General features: G+C 46.3%; 1 long non-coding RNA gene across 1 annotated transcript; it reads right to left on the bottom strand.

Moving 5' to 3' along the window:
* Window positions 1–4634: 4634 nt before the first annotated feature.
* Window positions 4635–6823, bottom strand: LOC149362052 (uncharacterized). The gene is made up of 4 exons (XR_016288479.1): window positions 6685–6823; window positions 5591–5910; window positions 5307–5472; window positions 4635–4936 (listed from the first exon to the last, which is right to left on the bottom strand). It is a non-coding gene; the product is annotated as an uncharacterized LOC149362052 (long non-coding RNA).
* Between the last annotated feature and the right edge of the window lie 12022 nt (window positions 6824–18845).

Below are 18845 nucleotides of genomic sequence, written 5' to 3'. Positions count from 1 at the left end.
TTCACATTAGTCAAACACGTAGTGACCGCAAGCAACTATACGCCTGAATATGCAAGTGGAAGTAAGCAACGGCGAATGACAATGTACAAGCACGAATTTCACTAGTCGGGCGATCTGTTCCGGCGCCTAATTCGACTTGAGGAGTCTGCGTTGCGGCAGACTTGGCTATGTATGGGAGGCATACTGGTGAACATTGTCGAAGCAGCAGGTGGTGTGCGCACTTCATTCCTTGCCACTGCAGGCTTCGAACCATACATAGGAAAAAATCATTTTACAAATACTGGCGCTCGGCTGCCTGTCGCCAAAGGCATGATGCCAGACAGGTGCTTATAGGCTAATACAAGGCGATGGCAGTGCCAATTCCAAGAATGGCTGCGACAACTCGCCACCCCGGCACGGTGGGACATTGCAGCCACAGCTGCCAGGTGATGACGAACTGCTGCTGGTGGAGCTGCTGTTGCCACTGTTGCCGCACCATCCGCTGCCAAGGATTCCTACAGGCAGATGTGCAACGCGACACTCCCTACAATAATGACCATCGCCTGGTTCGGCTTGTAGTGGTGTCCGGTTACTCTGCTGGCCCCAGAATCGGCTTTTAAAGACACAAATACAGAGTTCCACAAACATCGCATTGTTGCATGTGCTGCGTTGCACTGCCCTTCTGCCGAGTTTGCAGCAGGATGTCCCGACACTGGCGTGAGAAGCCACGGCTACAGTGGATACCCGTGGTCTCCTGCACAACCAAAATGTGCAGTGAAGCGCTTAGTTGTCTATGCAATGAATGGGTTATACCAAGCAACCCACAGACGAAATACTGAGCATGGCATTCACATGCGTGCAGAAAAAGACTAAGCAGTACCTCTGTAACATAGCCTCGTAGCTCAGTTTGGTTTATTAGGTTTCGTTTATTGGGGTTTAACGTCACAAAGCAACTCAGGCTATGAGGGACGCTGTAGTGAAGGGCTCAGGAAATTTCTACCGCCTGGGGTTCTTTAACGTGCACTGACATCGCACAGCAATTGGGCCTCAATAATTTAGCCTTCGAACACGTCTTTCGGGTCAGCAGCCGAGCTCCGTATCCACTGAGCCACCGCGGCGGGGCAGCCTTATAGCCTATGATGTCGTACACAACACTAATGAAATGATGTATACACACTTTTTGCCTCTGCGTTTAGTCAGTAAATACGATTATTTTTTTTAAATAATGTTTCTTGTGCCTCTGTCCCGTTAATAACAGTAATTAGACAAAAATACAATACGCTGTCATTGTGGGTACTATTACAGCGTATAACGAGCACGCCTCATTCTTGAAGCTAGGTATGAGCCACTGTGCAGCATTGTACCTTGATGTATGTTGTCGAGGTAGCCCGATGATCGACAGGGCTTTGTGGCTGCTTACCCAGCAGAAGCCCTCCATCCTTCAGCAGTCCTCACTCCAGCTTCGGACGCAGCCACCGGTTGCGTCACAAAAACGCATCATAGCAAGATCACGGGCAGCGAGGGGTTTTCATACTAGCGTCGCAGATCTACGAGAAAGGAGACACACATACTCAGTCGTCAGCTTGCAAAGTAGAGGTTCCGGCTTGCGAACGCCGGCGGTCAAAAAGGCGGTCTATTCAAGATCATGGTGTTCACCGCGTAAAATCCTGTGCGGCTCAAGAATTCTGCCTTGTTTCAGGCATCACCCCGCGGCGCATTGACTGCAATAAGCACGCTGTCGACGGAGCCAACGACGCCGGGGATGGTGCCGTGATCACATAAGGTCGCTTTCGCCGCCGCCTTTTCCTCTGGGTTCACTGCGAAGTGCTCCAATGCCTTCATTGCCCCTACTTTGCCGATGGCCTCAGCCACTCGACGCGTGGATTTGCTGCCCTTCGGTTGTCCGAAGCCGACGGTCTGCTCGTTGCCAACGCCGACGGAGAAAAAAAAAGGATCGCACACAGCACCTACCTCTGCACCACCAAAGCACTCGTCCGCACCCACAGCAGTTCGTCGACAAGTTCTCAGCACACCCAATCCACCTGGTTCTCATTCACACGACATAAGCGTAGGAACAGCTTCGTGCGGCAAGTCATATTCGTCCTTTGACGAAAATGAATCAGGGTGAAATCAAGGCTTCGGAATGTGACACGTGTAACAGAGAAGAAAAGATGATGAAACTGATTCAGATAGCAGTGATGCGGAAGAGCGCAGAAAAAAAGCACTGTCTGAGTCAAGTGAGCACAGCTCTTTGGCTAGGCTGATTGGTGATCTAAACCAGAAGGTATTGGAAGTCTTGGGTAGGGTTGAAAATCTTGAAAGAAAGGTAGATAACCAGTGCAACACATCTGAGGCCATTGAGAAGTCAACTGAATTTTTAGCAGGTAAGTTTGAAGACCTCCTGACAAAGGTGAAAGATCAGCAGAACGAAATTGCTGAACTCAAGAAAACCTCACAAGAACTGCAACAAAACGTGCAAGAAAAAGATAACGAAATCGCAAAGCTCAGGGAACGAGTAGAAAGTGGAGAACAATATTCGAGACGGAAGAATATTGAAATACACGGCTTTCAAGAAGCAGAGGACCAGGATCTCTACCAGGTCCTAGTGGACCTTAGCAGCAAGCTTGATCTGCCGGTGCCTGTAAAACACTCACTTGAAGCTGTGCACAGATTAAAGGCAAAGAAAGACAAAATCGCACCCATAATAGTGAGGTTTAAAGAGCGGAAAAGGCCGACGGTCTGCTCGTTGCCAACGCTGACGGAGAAAAAAAATAGGAGCGCACACAGCACCCACCTCTGCACCGCCAAAGCACTCGTCCGCACGCACAGCAGTTCGCCGACAAGTTCTCAGCACAACCAATCCACCTGGTTCTCATTCACACGACATAAGCGTAGGAACATCTTCGTGCGGCAAGTCATATGCATCCTTTGAAGAAAATGAATCAGGGTGAAATCAAGGCTTCGGAATGCGACACGTCTCACAGAGAAGGAAAAGATGATGAAACTGATTCAGATAGCAAAGGGCGTTTCCCTTTCTCAAGTGCTATTTCCCAGAAAAGTTGAAAAGGGAGAGGCCGTCACAATATTTTACTGGGAATGGGGATTGAAGGAAGGCAGAAAGGAACCAAGCAACTTGAAGTTAGAAGGAAGAGTGTGATGTTTAGATATCGGGCTTGGTGAATTACAAGTTGACCTGGGTGTGTCGTGAGACTAAGCCCTGGACAGCACAGTAAACTGAAAACTTCCCTTTTTCACATACCCCCTTCCCTGCAACCCCTTCTAATCAACTGGTACCCCCCCTACCAGCGTTTCTTTAGGGTCCCCGAAATGGTGTGTACCACTCACCACTCCGGGGATCTCAAAAGATCTTTAGTCACATTTTAGATAAAGCCTTCTTCCCAAACGGAAGGTGCAAATTTGTGCTAGTGTCAAAGGCAGATGAATGTTAGTGCTGTCTGTACGCGTCAAAATTGAATTCATGCGATGGAGTGGTGCGATCGTCGGCGAGTTTTGAAATGGACCGTGACGTGGTGTAGGAACAGTAGCCCAGGGCCACTCTAAGTGCAATGACTTAGCGAACATATACATCTAAATAGATGGATTACACAGCACGAATTGCGTTACGCTTCGCTGCTGCATATCCTGAAGTCGTCGCTGGAGTGCTCCTGCCAGCCGTCCGCTAGACCAATGCCGGGGCTCAACGCCCTTAGCATATTCACTGGTCGCAAGGCGTGCTACTTGACTTCGAGCGCGCCGCAACACCGGCCTTGGCGTCCGGCCCCAGATTTCATGTGTCTTCCTTAAAGTATTCCATGTTCTGACGATGTAGTCTTTTACTGCGTTGGAAAGATGCAAAATAAGAAAAAGTTCTCCTTTTTAGAACGCCCAGGAAAAAGAGGATAACGAGCATCTGTGCCCCTCATTGAAAATGCTGCTTATTAAGTTAAACGAACACGTGCACTTATAGCGCCGATGCACACCCACAATAATGACTTTTGATGCTACGCTTGTCCACAAACGTGTCGTCTTGCCGCCTTCCCGTATATTTCCAGAAAAACTGAACCGTGCTCAATTCAATTCATGTGTCGTTGTCCATGGGCACTCCTTTTTCTTTGTGTGGCGAACGCCTAAAATCACCTTTCCTTCTCTTTCTATTGCCAAGAACGCCGTGTCACCTACACCCGCCCACGAAATACAAAAAGCGCTAGTAGACGTCTAAAAAAAGTCTAAAAAAAAAGCTTGACATCTAGAAGAAGTTTCATCTAAGCAGTGTTTTAGACTTAAACGTTTACTAGCCCTCTATTAGCTCTGCTAACGCTACGCTTGTATACGGCTAGAAAACTTCTGAGGTGGAACTTTTCTAGAATTTTTTTAGACGTTCTTTTTTTTCCGAAATGGGCGCCTGTAATATCTTACGCATTTCAAGACTGATTTTTAGTGCTGCCTTTAAACCCTCTAAAGCTTTAAAAATGTTATAGTTCATTTTTCTGGTATACACTCAAAAATGAACTCAAAGCTGATCTGCAACGACCCGAACAATAAGCCCACATTACAAGGGATGTATGGCTGTAGTAATGAGCCATAAATGCATGTGCTAGCACACTCTTCAGTCACTGAGTTACTCTTTATTGAATGCAGTGCATACACCCACACACAAAAAAGAAAGGGACCAGGAAATTAATGTTAGAAGCCATGGAGGAGGTAGCTTCACTGGTTTGGCTGACATTACAACGGTAAACACTTGAATGGCGGGAAAGTGTCGAGCAGCAACCAACTGTTAAATCAAAAATTCATTCGGCCCCAGGCCTTGTTCACAACGGATGCGTTGATGATCAAGTTGCTGTGATGTGGACGGCAATGAAGAGCTCGCTAGGTGTTCCAAACATCGCTTTTCTTGCAAGGAGGATGCCAACTAGATGGTAACAAGGGGAAGTCAAATCCAGCTCTGTTAAGCAGCCTGCAGAAGTGAAAAATATTAGAGTAACCAAAAGCACAGTCAGTCAGGTGCATGTAGAATGGCCAATGAGGAGTCGGAAGCAAATAAGACCAGGAAATGGCAAGGAGTGACAGCACAGGCAATAAAATAAGCTAACCAAAAACATATATGCATATGATGTCATTGCAAGCGGCATTTCAGCAGAGTGCTACGGCTCACCATAAACTCAAGAAGACAAACACTGTGGAGGCCTTTAACATAAGCAAAATTCAAACAGCGTGCATGGACACTGAAAGCCAAGCAGTCAATAGCAAGTGCACTGCCTTATTGTGATGCACACTGTACTCACAGAACCTCCTAAGCTGCATCTTGCAAACAGGCTTTCTCTTACCTGCAAGATGTGGCTGAATCAAAAGTGGTTGATGGTTGACATCTTGCGCCGTCACACGAAAACATAGCACTGATGCTGCTGTCCTGGTAATACCTGCATCACTTCAGTATACACCAGAGATGGGCTAAATCTTGGACCTCTCCTTGACAGCCACACAGGGGCACATCTGAAAGATAAGAAATAAAAGTGTGTATGTATAAGGTTCCTAACACTGCATTGCCAAACAATTAAGCCCTTTCTAATCTGTACGATGAAGCTCAAACAGCGGGCAAGAGATTACTTACACCACTGCACAAGAAGCATTTGTCCAGATTCCCACCTCAGAACTGAAACAATCTCCAGGCCAAGTTTCCTGAACAACCAAGTACAAGGTGCTGCGATTAATTTGCGTGAAACTAGACCAGGTCCTTGCTCCTCCGGCCAACAGTTGGGGTTCTAAAGGACAAACAAATAATGGGGCTTGTGGAATGAACATTAGCAAACAGCCCAGACCTATACAAGAAATCATGAAGTGAAAGAAAAGGTGTCAGCTGCAAAGCGTGCTTACCAAGACTTGAGAATTTGAGCAAGCAAGGAGGTCCTCTGAAAAACACTGTTGAACAGCCTGTACCCAAAACGAAATGCACACAGTGAAGCAGGGACAACGCCAGCTGTGTACGGCGCAATAGTTTTCCAGAAAATAAAAGCTGCCATGCCTGCAAAGAGTCGTAGTACTTCACTGCACTTTCAAACAGCCTGCACACATACAGAGCAGCACCACTGAGTAAACTACCTTTGTGCAGGGGCTCTCAGTCCTAATGAAATAAAAGCTTGACGCAGTTAAGATAACCAAAAACTGAAGGCACAGCGCACGAAGGACAGGACAGGTCCTTCGTGCTCTGTGCCTTCAGTTTTAACAATGTACCGACTAGCCCAAACAAATACCTTAGTGAAGATAACCAAAGCCTTTTTAACGCGAGTTTCACTGACGGCAATCACAGCAAGAATTAGAGCACACAGGTGGCCAGATGAGAGTCCTTGGCAAGAATAAAACCCTGCCAGAATGCAATAGAGCACAGACTTTAATCAATGTCTAGGAAAAAATTCGCGCCTTATCAACGTACACTTAAACAAAGCTGGTTGGTTTGAAGCTTTGTCACGTTCACCTTGTAACCGCCTTGGTAAAGAAAGCAACTGGCATGCGAGAGCAGCCTAGCTGTATCCACTTTAACAAAAGCTCAAATAGCACTTTGGTATGTAAAGCACTGGCTGATACTATTTTGTGATTTGTAAACCAAAGGAGTGACACACTAGCCGACCGTTCAATCAGGCGCGTTAGAGGCTTAGCGAAAGCAAGGCCGACACTTTCACCACAGAAAAGAAATGGCAGGTTACTTACTTTTGCGGAAAACGAGGCTCACATCTCAGTGTAACACTGGTAGTAAACGATACCGCAGAAAAAGGGGAAACTGCGAAATGCAGCGGCGTGAAGTGCCAACCAGCGCGGAAAAAAGTGCGCAGCGAAACGTACTACAACGTATGTACGCAGCATCCACTTTGCGCGCGTATCGCTAGCCTCTGCAACAAGGTAGATATACCATGGTAGCGAAGGCTCCATAGACGCCCATTGGTCCAAAGAATGGCGGCTCATGGGGCACCCCAGCGCCCCCATTTCGGGGGGCAACCTACGTAGAAGTGACGTTGTATGACGTCACGCTTATGTATGCTTTTGGCGTGAATTATAAAGTGCGCTTTTTATAGAACCCGCATTTTCGAACCGGTATCTCTAGAAGGTTGCCTTTCAGCGCGCACCAACCTTTTCCAGTCAAATGTGCTCGCGTTCCTGCTAGTTATGGCCTTGTTAATGTGCAAGTGGGAACCCAATGAAAGTGACTGGCAAAGAAGGCAGAATAGAAAGGCAGCAACTCTTTCAGACGCTGGCTAAGGATGCATGATTCGTAGTGGAAACCTTGGTGAAAATACTGGTGCCAGTACTATTGAGTACATCAAGGTATGATGCACAAAGCACAGTTTGCAATACAGTGTACGGGAAGTATGGTTTTCATATTTATGGTTTATTACAGCAACCAAACAAATACAGTGATAAAGCACGCCAACAAAAAATGCGCGTCACAGGCAGCTCAAGCAGTAGTTTTTTTTAAGCTGGCTATTCATCTCAGTGGTCACAGTGCGGATAGGAAAAAGCCCTGAAGTTCCATGAACGTCGCCAAGTAGGAAATTGAAAAGTATAGAAAACAATGCTACGACAGCTTCCATTGAGGCAAACATGGCAGACATAAGTAGGCGCATCAACACAGACCATGCAGCACACAGGGATTACTCTTCACATTTCGTTTCTTCAACTGAAAGAATATAGCAGCTATGTTTACACCTGCATGAGAATATTAAAAACAAGTTTTAGCATCAACAAATCTGCACATCGCTAGAGCATTACACCAAACAGAGGGCCTGCGCACAACCTCGAGACCTCATTCTTGTCGCTAACCGAAGTAATTTGAAGCAATTCTAATCAAACTAAAATATACATGAAGTGCAGTTTGAAGTGCAAGGACATTCAGTACAGCCACTCCTTCCTCGAGTAGGCACAGCATCGAGACGCAGCCATCCTGGCCGCAGATACACAAACAATTCGAAGTGCTTGGAAGAAGCCCTCAGGTCTCGCAGCTCGCACGGCGTCTTCTCCAGGCTGAGGTTGCGGCAGAACTGCACCCACGTTTTGCACCTGTACGTACATGATGCAGCATCCACGTTATACAACGGCACCCAAATGAATACCATATACTCCAAACGTCAATACGCCAAGACTTCTTTCACCTAAATGCAGTACGTTATAACTATGGTAGAAAATGCTTGCGCCAAGCCTCAGAGTGCGGTTACGCTCGCCTGATACCACGCGGCTAGCTGCTTTTCTATGCTCAAAGAGTGACGAGAGCGATGCAGCGAAATGAGTTTAAAACTACATTGACGGTCATGTATACGTAGAACGGCAATAACTACTACTGGCCGAATTCAGGTAAGGCACAGTCAATGCGGCGCACATACCCATATGGTTGAGTTTCGATGCTGTCATTTGCGAGGGGATCCTCAAATTGGCTTCACGGTGCTGCAAAACCCATTAATGTCATGCTCAGAGCTGTTAGGCAGCGCAGTTGGTTTTAAATTGACCATGCGGCAAGTAGAGGGCACGTGGTTGCTCATGAGAGCCCGGTATCAATTTCATTTTGGTGACAGTCGGCTGCACGAAACTAGCTACAAATAAGAAATGATTTGAGTCTTTTGCACATCTTATGACTGCAAGTGCGTGCCCTGCAATTTACTAAAATATCCCGATAACATGCAGCCAAGTGCGTATGAAACGGTTACAGCTACGATATGCGCGGAAAGCCCGACAAAAGCATATCTAGAGGAGACGACAACGGCCAGAGCTCACCTGCGAAAGTCCAGAGGGAAGCGGAGTAGTCTTGGTAAGACACCCACGGTACAACCCACGCTGTCACAATGTGCCACGGAGCAAGGTTTCTTCACATGCCGCAAGCTCATCTTGAAATGCAGAACTAAGCGCTTGAAGAGATGAGCGCGAAGCCTCGGGAAAAAGTTTCGCACTGGCCGTACACCGAAGGAAACGCTGCAGCGGTGCAGCGGGGTGCAGATCTTGGCAAACGGTGACAGAGAGGCGACGTGCAAGGACGACAGAAAGTTTTGAAAGTGCCATTTCGAGACCGGCGAGCTTAATTTGCACGTTTTCCAAGGCGCGCCATAGCAGGCAGCTGGAGATAAAAAATCGCTTCGTAAGCTCCCGCAGCCCGCAGCCACAGTGGCCGGCATGGTGGCCGGGTACCGAAAGAAGGCCTGCAAAGTCGCGCTGCAAATGCACCGCACACTCATCAGCAGAGGGCGCAACAAGTGCGTTGAAAATAATCACAAAATTCGGCGTAATGATTAGCTAAAATAGTTTACCTAACTTATAAAACGTGGCATTAAAATATTCATTTTTTTTTGTTGTTTTATAGCATTTTTATCTGTACTTTTGAATTTCATTATATAAGTATTTCGGCCGCCCAAAGTGGCTGTGCTGCAGTCGCGCTAAACCGTTTTTGTGCCCAGCCTTCGCCACCATTCTACATCCACCTTGTCTGCAACGCTAAATGGCGAAATGAAGTACTGCTTCATACGGTTAAAACCACTTTGGCAAACTAGCCTGCGTCGCCACCGTGCGAGCGACACCAAGCAGCAAGCTGCGGCGTGACTCAAGAAAGATTATTGCCTCCAAGATCTGCCTACACGATAGCGCGCGTGCGATAAGCGCGCGAGCGAGCTCGGCGAAGGCGGCGGCGAAGGCAGCGTACGCTGCGCCTGTCAATCCGCGTGCTGTCGCATCGTGAAGCAAATTTTTTCGCTAGCGTAACTACCGTCGGCTTTCAGGGCCATTATATGTTACCTAAATCCAGCCTTACGAGTGGCGGGTTAGCTGCACTCGATGTGGAACGTGATTCGGGCTCCGTAGGAGAAAACGCGCTTTCAGTGTTCGAATACAAAGAGCGGTCTTTGCACCGGCGCGCCTACTCTTCGAAACGTCAAGCAGGAGAGCCATCTAATTTATGTGCCGTGATTTACAGCATGTTTAATCCACGGTGGCAACTCTCTGCTGATTACTGGCGCATCTCCTTGACGTGGTCTCAAGTTCCACGTGTTAGAAACAAGTCTAGAAAACATCTGACTACAGATGTTTCACAGAAGTTTCACAGCAAACGTCTGACTGCAGATGTTTAAGAGACGTCGCAGAGGAAACTTCTTCTTGTTGACATCTATGAGACGTTTGAACACAGCGCAAGACGTTTGTAGTCATTTCAAGCTGTTCCGAGACGTCCGTAAGACGTTTTGTGTTTCGTGGGCGGTGATAAGAAAACACAATCGAGAATGACAAGGGCCTGCATGATAGAGATTTCGTGGAAGAAAATTCGCACATTTAAAGTGACGCAGAGCAAGGAATTCTCCCGCTAACCCGTTCCAAGAAAACTGCACCCTTTAGTCCACTTTTTCTACAATCTATTTAAGAGAGTATGAAATATACTTCGCAGAAATTTGGAAATGGAAGAAAGGCGCAACACCGATCTTTTTAAACAACTGCAACAAACCATTGTGTGGTGCATTACGATCCTTCTCTCTGAAAAAAATGCCAATAGTATCGTTAATTACCTGGTTCTAAATTTCGTCATTAAGCGAGGTTTTATTTTGTCACTGACGCAGAAGTATGCGCGTGCAAGACTGATAGGCCTATTATCTGTATTTTGTTGGTTGCCAGTGTTGGAGCGTGTATGCATTCCTCGGTGATCTGCCACTTATGTATTTGCTTGTTTTGTTCGGTGTGTCTGAGACGCATGCGTCTTCTGGTGACCTAGGTTGGCCGTTTCTCGATTAAACTTCAGTTGTTAGTCCAGCGTTGTCCTGTTTTCGTCTCCTGGTGTCTCTTTCATTCGCTGGTGAAGTAATTTCTGACGTTATTTCCTCTTTGGATTTATCACTGGCACTGAAGGTGTTCCTTAGAGCAGATTTATTAACCAATTCGTTATCGGAGGTAGTAATCTCAGCACGTTCTTTGAAGCAATCTACAGGATGAGTATCGAAAATATTAGCGACCTAAACTAAAGTTCACGCTACGGACAACCCGTTTTTCCAATTACGAATAAAACTGTCACCATTCGGTGTGTGTTTACGAAATAATCTTTTTACCTATGTACACCCGGCGGCAAAATAAGTCGGGGCACGAGAGAGGCGGCCAGAATCAGATAAAACTGCATCGCCGCGCCGTCTGACGTTGCGCTTCTGGTGTCGAGACATCGCAGTGCGCGTGCGCGTCTTTTCATGCTTGCAGCCGTGTCTTTTTCCTCGCTTGCGCCGTACTAGCTGATTACCTGCGGCATTTGGCAGTAGGGGCCGCTTTCTCTATTTGCTACGTCATGCGCGCAGTTCTGGGTGGGGGTAAGAGGGGGTGCACGGCGAGGGTGAAGCGTGCGCTGCTCGCTTTGCCCTGGCTGGACAGATAACACACAGTTGCAAGATTTGTTTTTTTGAACGAGCTATTACTCATCGCTGCTGGCACGGGTCCTTCTCACTTCCTGTAACCACGCTGGACGTGTTGTGATTTCTACGCTCGCTGCAAGCGAGCAGAATGCTCTGAAAGAGTGTGATTACACGTGATAGCTCCGAAAACTATTTGCCATATTTGCATCATTACAGCTTCGACAGTCGTTCACTGCGACCATGTGAAACAACAGTTTGTCTGTGTTTAATGGCAGCTCAGTACAGCGACAAGTATTGAAGCTGACGAGTTTTATATTTGCCGGCACATGTGCATGCCCTTCACTAAAGAGTTTGAACAACACGCCACCTTGCCCGATAGTTCTAAGCGCTGAAACAGTTGCTTGCCATAATAGTAGTACAATTGTAGAAATGGTTTCCGGGCAAGGGCGGGGTTGGTCGGGTCCTCAGTCCGGGACTCCGTTGGCTGAAGCCGCTGCCCGAGCTCTCGCAACCAACGCCCTTTGTGCCTCGAGGACGAAGATGACGGTTTGCTCGTGTCTGCACTACGGTACTACGCTCCTGTCACAGAGACAAACCCTTAGAGCCATCTTTTTTCATTCGGTTTTCTTCTGCTGGAAACAGGCAATACAAAGGGACTAAGTAGAAAATAAATTGTAGGTAATAAAAGGTTCCAAATCTGTTTGTTGCGTTGATCATCATGGAAGTTCTGGTGTGCCATACAGGCTAACGAAAAAGAGTTTGTAGACACATGACTCAACCACTGTGCTGTACTCATCATAACCACTCACCCAGTTCCATTAATATAACACAAAATTTCACTGGCAGAACTATTCCTGAAAACACGCATGGTACTTTGGTCACGTGCGCGTCCTGTGGGCAATGCTACACGAAGGGGATAGGTATAGTAATGAGTTGTAAGCAAAATGGGTTCGCTTGAATTACAGTTTTAAAAACGTAATAGTAACATCATCACGTAAACACAATAAAACATTCATTAATGAAACAATGCATTCGCCGATGCCTCTTAAAAAAAGAGAAGAGCGCAGAGCACAGATTTCGGCAATATTTTTGTCTTTTATTGGCCCTTAGAGTTGGTTTCACTTTTATTCTTTTTTATGTTCAACATATATGGCCACGCCTAACCCTGCTCGCGTTATTGCGTTACCCGTCTACGTGTATTTTATTTCATGTGCAAGTGACCTGCATATGCCCGCGCGTCCTTAGAACCCGAAAGACGCGGTTTCGATCCCGGCCGCGGCGGTTGAATTTCTTTGGAGGAGAAATTCGAGGCCTGTGTACTGTGCGATGTCAGTGCACGTTAAAGAACCCCAGGTGGTCGAAATTTCCGGAGCCCTCCACTACGGCGTCTCTCATAGCCTCAGTTGCTTTGGGACGTTAAACCCGGCCCATAAACCAACCATTCTCTCATCTGATGTTAATAAATGGAATATTTTTTCTACTGAACGCCTCTCCGTTGCGGCGTGCTCTTTCCTATTTCAACATCACACGGTCGTAAAAAAAAAATGAAAGGAATGGAAGTGATCATGTATGCGGCAACCCGCTATCGCCGAGAGACGCGATACGTTATCTGTCCAGCCAGGGCAAAGCGAGCAGCGCACGCTTCACCCTCGCCGTGCACCCCCTCTTACCCCCACCCAGAACTGCGCACATGACGCAGCAAATAGAGAAAGCGGCCCCTACTGCCAAATGCCGCAGGTAATCAGCTAGTACGGCGCAAGCGAGGAAAAAGACACGGCTGCAAGCATGAAAGGACGAGCACGCGCACTGCGATGTCTCGACACCAGAAGCGCAACGTCAGACGGCGCGGCGATGCAGTTTTATCTGATTCTGGATGCCTCTCGCGTGCCCCGACTTATTTTGCCGCCGGGTGTATTTAAAAGCGGCTGCGACCTCACATCTCTCTTTATTCTTGTTACAGGCCTGATGAGATGTTGCCGGTATTGGTTACGGTTGTGTGTTCATTCTGTCTATGTATTTAGAAAAAGTGTTGTTCAAAAAAACAATGTACTTGCAAAAAGCTCTTGTGCCGTCTTCCTTGTATTTTATTAGCGCACGCGTTTGAAAGATATTCATCTGCAACTCGCCATCATGCTTCAACGGTTGCTGCCTGTCTACTGTATTCGTTACATGTGTGTTTGAATTGAAAGGTTGGTTTGGTTTGGTTTTGTGGGGTTTAACGTCCCAAAGCGACTAAGGCTATGAGAGACGCCGTAGTGGAGGGCTCCGGAAATTTCGACCACCTGGGGTTCTTTAACGTGCACTGACATCGCACAGCACACGGGCCTCCAGAATTTCTCCTCCAAAGAAATTCTAGCCGCCGCGGCCGGGATCGAACCCGCGTCTTTTGGGCCAGCAGCCGAGCACCATAGCCACTGAGCCACTGCGGCGGCGGTAGGAATTGAAAGGAAAGTCTCTGTTTAATTTCTGGTGGTTGATTGCGTTGTAGGCTCTTCCCAAAATACAAGGATCAGCTACAGACTAGCGTAGAAGCATTGCGTTCCGTTATGTGTTACTGATTTACAAGTAGCATTCTGGAACGGGCTCGGAGAAGGGCAGGTGTTTGCTGCCGCCGGCATTGTCAGCAACGATGTTTCGACGAGAGTTTAGGTCTCCTGCTCCGTTTGCACCGGTGACTTACCTCTGCTCAGGGTGAGCTTGAGACCACTGCCTCCCGGAACAACCATCCGCGTCTCCTGGTCATCGGACGAAGCGGCGGAGTCTATCGGAGTGCCAACTTTTCCACAGCTAGAATCCAGGTCTCCGGCGGCGAGGTCTCTGCATTGGCTGTCGTCTTGGCTCCTGCCGCTGTGCTCTTGGCTCCTGTCGCAGTCGTCCTCGCTGCTGTCGGTCTAGTCGTCGCTGCTGTCGCTCTCATCGTCGCTCGAATATTCCTTTGCCCACCACAGCTCGTCGACAAGCCTCTGCAGCAGCAGGCGACGGTGGATTCCCAGGGCCCTGTGGTTCTCGTCGATCTCCCGGATCTTCGCGATACCTGCAGAGAGAATAGCACGAATATAAAAAACCATGGTGGAAGCGGGCATGGTATAACCGGGGACTAACAACTGAACACGGCGCTGGAAGCTCCGAACGGAACGGCTGCCGGCACCAGGATGAGCGCGCTTTCGTTTCGTCTCTCCCATTCTACCTAGACGTTCCCCTTTCTCAAGTGCTATTTTCGAGAAAAACTGGTAAGGAAGAAGCAGTCACAGCATTTTACTGGCAAAGGCTAATAAGAGTATTGAAGGAAGCCAGAAAGAAGCCAAGCAACTTGAAGTTAGAAGGAAGAGTGTGATGTTTAGATATCGTGCTTGGTGAATTACAAGTTGAACTGGGTGTCATGAGACCAAGCCCTAGACAGCACAGTAAACTGAAAACTCCCCTTCTTCACACACCCCCTTCCCTGCAACCCCTCCTAATCAACTGGTGCCCACTAACCCGCGTTCCCTAAGGGTTCCAAAAATTATTTGTACCACTCACCACTCCGGTGACCTCAAAAGATCTTTAGCCATATTTTACGTAAAGCCTTCTCCCCAAAACGAGGGTGCAAATTTGTGCTAGTGTCAAAGGCAGATGAAACATATTGCTGTCTGTACACGTCAAAATTGAATTCATGCGGTGGAGGGGGCGATCGTCGGCGAGTTTCGAACTAGACCGTGACGCGTTGCGCGCATACTAGCCCAGGACCACTGCAAGTGCAATGACTTAGCTAACATATACATCTAAATAGATGGATTGCAACAGCACGAATCCCGTTCCGCTTCCTTCCTGCATTTCCCGGATTCGTCACCGGAGTGCTTTTGCCAGCGCTCCGCCGGATCGTTGCCGGGACTCCACCCCCTTACTATACTCTCTGGTCGTAAGGCGTGCGACTTGACTTCGAGTCCGGCACAACATCGGCCGTGGCGTCCGCCACTTGTTTGCACGTGTCTTCCTAAAGGTTTTCCATATTCTGGCTATCTAGACTTTTGCTAGGTTGCAAAGCACAACGTATGCAAAAGTGTGACTTTTCAAACAACCCACGAAAAACAGGATGACAAGCCTCTTTACCCGTTAAAAATGCTGCTTATTAAGTGGTACGAGCACGGGTATTTATTAAGAACTTCCTGTTGGGCGAGTTGTGCATACTGTTGTAGGTACAAATTGCGCACAAAAGACACACACAGGAAGAAAGACGAGGGAGACTGAAAGAGCGCGTTCTGTCAGTCTCCCTCCTGTTTCTTCCCGTGTATGTCTTTTGTGCGCAATTTGTACTTACAACGGCTATTTATAGCACCGATGCAATGCCACAATGATGATTTCTATGCTCCGCTGTTGCAAAATCATGTCGTCTTGCTGCTTTCCCGTATCATTAGAGAAAAACTGAAGCGCGCTCAATTTAGTTCATGTGTCCATCGTGCATAATCAGTAATTTTTCTTTGTGCATCAGACACCTGAAAAAACCATCTTTCGTTTTCTTGCTTTTTCCATGAATGCCCGATCAGGAATGACCATCAGGAATGATAGGGGCCTGCTAGATAGAGGCCTCGTGTAAGAAAAATTCCCACTTTTAAGCTGACGCAAAGGAATTCTCCCGCAAACTCGTTCCAAGAAAACTGTACCTCTTATACGACTTTTTCTATATTTTGAAATTGGATGGAAGCATCAACACTTATGCAGCCGCAGATCACGACCATCTAATGCCGTGGAGTTCATACTGTGAAAAACCGCACCGCACAGCAGGTCCTCTGGTTGATGCGTTTAAGTGCTAGACGGTGCAGAAACGGAGTTCGCCTGTAGCTTTCCCATTCTGCCGCCATCATTTGTTATTCTATGTACGCCGGGCACCTGTTCTTTCTTTAGTCATTTCAGCGCCAACAGATGGTATCGCTGTGACGCACAATGTTGGATCTCGGCGTGGCGAAACGTAGGGTGAGCTTTTAATCCGGCGTGAAGAACAAGAGGACGGTGAAAGTAAACAAGAAAATGGAACAAAATTTCAAAGCAATATTTATTCATACACAGAGGAATAGATATAAAAATATCTGAACCGATAGCCGTTGGGCTAGTTGGCGGTTGAGTAAAAATGCGCTTCATCAAGCAGCTGTAACAAAACGAGGAAAAGAACTAAAGAATCAAAATGCCTACAGCAAAGTACACATTTGAATGAACAGCCATATAAACCAAAGCATAAACATAGAATAGGGAAGGAAACAAAAACAGGGCAGGGGGGGGGGGGGGGAGTGCTTAGAGCTTTTCCTGGCTGTAAATGAAGAACAGCTTGGAACTGAGCTTAAAGTTATTTGCAAGTTTCTCATTGATCGGTTTGATAAGAACTGCATTCCAAATTTTTTCTCCTGAAAATTGAATCAAGCGCTGACCGAACACATTGGGACAGGTATGCAGGTTGAAGTTGTCATTTTATGCGTATCTTTGTTTCGGGATGGTACTAAAATATCGAATGGCAGCGGAATACTAGTATTAGTAATCTTATTCTTCAATATACATAGTTTGTAATTAGGCACAGATTCAAATGATAGCACTCCCTGTTCCTGATATAAGTTATTGTTGTTGAAATTTGACGATGCATACCCTGTCACACGCAATGCTCTCTTTTGTAGCCTGTATACTGGATGTAGATAACTTTTGTAAGTCTGTCCCCAAGATTTGCAGCAGTAACTAATAAGGGGAAATATAAGGATCGTGGCACATCATGTGGGAAACACCGTTTGGCCTTAACAATTGCGTAACAGCTAAAAAATAACTTCTTACATATCTTATCTATTTGTTCTTGCCCATGCAAGTGTTGGTCAAAGACGACGCCAAGGTATTGAAGAGACCACCTGAACGCAACGGTTGTTTAGTCATATGTGAATCATCTTGGGAGCAATGTGCGTTCTCCTAGAGTGGAATACTGTGTACTTTGTTTTGCCAAAATTTACCGTTCATTTATTAGCACGAAACCATTCTGAAATATTAGAAAGTTGGGATGATATTTTCTTTTCTAGACCGGACAGTAATTCAGCTGTGAACAAAAGGGCAGCGTAATCCGCATACATAAAAACCCTTGAAAATTGAGCGGCCTTTGGAAGGTAGAAAACAAAACAGGACCCAACACAGGTTCTTGTGGAACCCCGAAAGTAATAGGTTTAAATGTTGATTGTCTATTATTCAGCACTACTTTCAAATCAAAGAACTGGCGCGAGTCGTTATTAAAGCCACAAGCTTCCAATTTTTTCAACAACACAGAGTGATAAACGCTTTCAGATGCGTTTTTTATTTCGAGGACTATTACAATTTCAATATGGTTTTTGTGAAGAGCAGGGTTGATGTACTGAGAAACCGATGTAACGGCTGTAGTTGCTGATTTAGCTGGAACAAGGCTATGCTGCTCAGCATAAATCAGAGTGTTATAAAGAGAAAACTGATTAAATTGCAAAACTATTATTTTTTCGAAAAGAGTGTTCGTCACACTGAGCACTGATATAGGTCTATAACTATTGGGGTCAGCACCCTTCTAGACGGGGACAACTTTCTCGATCTTTTAGTTTATCGTATATTCAGAACTAGCCAATGCGTGGATACATATGTTGCTTAAGGGGACGCAAAGGATATAAACACTGTCCTTTAGTACCTTTCCTGGTATACCGTCATGGCCACAGGCTTTGTTTTTCCACAGACCTTTAATTATTGGTTTCATCTCATCTTCAGTTATATTCAGAAAAGTGAAGATATTATTTGTCACTGTAGGTGTCCTCAAGCAAGGCATTGTTGAAGGGAATCTATCAACCATGTTCCTTCCACGATAAACGAAATGATTTTTGAATGTATTAGCGACCTGATCTGAGATTACGTCAGCAACGATAGATTCTATTTTCTTAAATCAACAACATCGCGTACAATTCCTCATATCTTTTTGGAGTTGCATTCCGGCCGCGTAATCCCTTAGCGAAAAAGAGGATGCGCTGAAAATTCATTTCAAACATATTGTATTTATTTAATATTTATTGCCCATTTTTTGTCCCTATGCTTAAACTGCGAAACGAATGCTTTCTATGTCTACTAGGAATAATATTTTGAGCGTTCTTAAAAATATGTGAAAAGTGCATTTTTGCCTGCTTAGTATATTTATGATGCATTAAATATATACTAAATATATACAATGAATACGTTAGATTACAGTAGAAATAGACTAAAAATATATCTGCTTGGGCTTAAAAAACATCGCCTGGGCCGCTTCACAGAATGTGAATATGCGCGCAGTTATCATCAAGAGGGGTAAGAGATTATAAGGTCACCTGACGGAATGGGAACAGCAAAGATACACACAGCAAATCATGACGGAAGTGCCACAGCAAACAACACATGCTCCCACAAGCGTCATATTTGGCTTGAATTATATATATACCCACCGAAAGCAACGCACTGTCTTGCGCGGTGAGGCGTTTTTTGCCCAAAGACTGTGGGTCCAAAAATTATCCGAGAAGTGCCCTACTGGTC

The sequence above is a fragment of the Amblyomma mixtum genome, chromosome 2, assembly GCF_055824585.1.
Source record: "Amblyomma mixtum isolate Tamu chromosome 2, ASM5582458v1, whole genome shotgun sequence".
In the NCBI taxonomy this organism is placed as follows: Eukaryota; Metazoa; Arthropoda; class Arachnida; order Ixodida; family Ixodidae; genus Amblyomma; species Amblyomma mixtum.
Note: the sequence above shows the minus strand (reverse complement) of the source record. Positions and strands in the feature narration are given on the sequence as shown.